The sequence below is a fragment of the Rousettus aegyptiacus genome, unplaced genomic scaffold (genome assembly GCF_014176215.1).
Source record: "Rousettus aegyptiacus isolate mRouAeg1 unplaced genomic scaffold, mRouAeg1.p scaffold_m13_p_2, whole genome shotgun sequence".
In the NCBI taxonomy this organism is placed as follows: domain Eukaryota; kingdom Metazoa; phylum Chordata; class Mammalia; order Chiroptera; family Pteropodidae; genus Rousettus; species Rousettus aegyptiacus.
In genome coordinates, this window is record NW_023416295.1 from 37,698,917 (window position 1) to 37,700,389 (window position 1,473).

The 1,473-nt window shown below is 28.9% G+C and overlaps 1 pseudogene; it reads left to right on the top strand.

Annotated features, from left to right (window-relative positions):
• Positions 1 to 627: 627 nt before the first annotated feature.
• On the top strand, positions 628 to 746 carry LOC118613928 (annotated as a pseudogene).
• The last annotated feature ends 727 nt before the right edge of the window (positions 747 to 1,473 follow it).

Consider the following 1,473-nt stretch of genomic DNA (forward strand, 5'->3'; position numbering starts at 1 on the left):
TTAACTAGCCTACTGAATCGGTTTTGTGTATAGGGTGTAAGATATGTGGATCTAGAGCACACAAATGAAAGTGTGCATTGAAGAGAAAAGTAAAAATATATAGAGAAATTAATAACTGGCCTAAGCAAGAACTTTAGAGACTAACAGGGTTATACAGATTTTGGCAAAATCATATTCTGTATCTTTTCCTTACAGTCTCACAATGTCTCACCCCTGCTTCTGTTTCCTGGAATCATCTCTCTAAAACTGGGTGATGAACACACAATGCAATGTGTATATATACCTTACTGTTGAATTGTACACCTGGAACTTACTGGATTTCATTAACCACTGTTACCATTAAAAAAAAAAAAAGTGAAGATTTTTTTCAGAAAAAAAGTGTTACTTGCACTAATGCTACTCAGGTTTTGCTTCAGAGAAGACTCAAAGTAAGAAAAAGAAGTTGACTAACACTCACAAAGACCTATCATTTACTCATATTAATCTTAGGTTTGTTTTATATAATCTAATTTCATTCCAGATGTCACTCAAAATAAAAAATTAAAATTGTAGCTAAAACTCAAATATTATCAGTAATTATATAAAATGTAAACTAACTAAATACTACAATTAAAAGATTATAATTCTCTGTACGGCCATGCCACCCTGAGCAAGCCCAATCCCATATGATCTTGGAAGCCAAGCAGGGTCAGGCCTGGTTAGTACTTGGATGGGAGATCACCTAGGAAGACTAGGTGCTGTAGGTGTAAAAAATAAAAAATAAGGGATTGTAAACTGAAAAAATCTTTGCAATCTGTGAGGTCAACCAAGGGTTGCCTCGCCTAAAGAAAAAAAATAAAAATAAAAAAGATTATAATTCTGACATTGAATTTAGGGGAGAAATGTCTACAAGACACATAAAAGACATGTTAAACATAAAGACAAAAAAGATTGGAAGTGAAACAATGAAAAAAAAATTTTTTATGTCAATACTAACCAAAATACATTGTAGAAAAACTTAATGTAAGTCAAAAATATGTACTAGAGATAAAAAGAGACATTTTATAATCAGAAAAATGTCAATTTACCTGGGATATTAAAGATTTTGCATTTCTATTCAATTTTTAACATAGCTTTAAAACATCTATCACATATTTTAAGGCTTTTCTTTATAAAAAATTTCTCAAAGTAAATAGTCTCTTATATAAATGGAGTATATTATAAATCTTACAAAAATTATATAATTAAATATATGACCCTATATAAAATTGACTATATAAAACAATCTACAAAATGTAGAAAGGGTGCAAATATGTAAACATTTTGGACCATCTTTATGAAACATCTCACATGCTTAATTGGTCATTTTACTTTTTAGTCTTATATTCTTATAGTTTTATAGATTTTTAACATATGTGAGAACATGTTTATAATTTTCCATACGGTATTTATAATGCCTTATATAGATTAAGTAATTAATTAATAGTTGTAAGT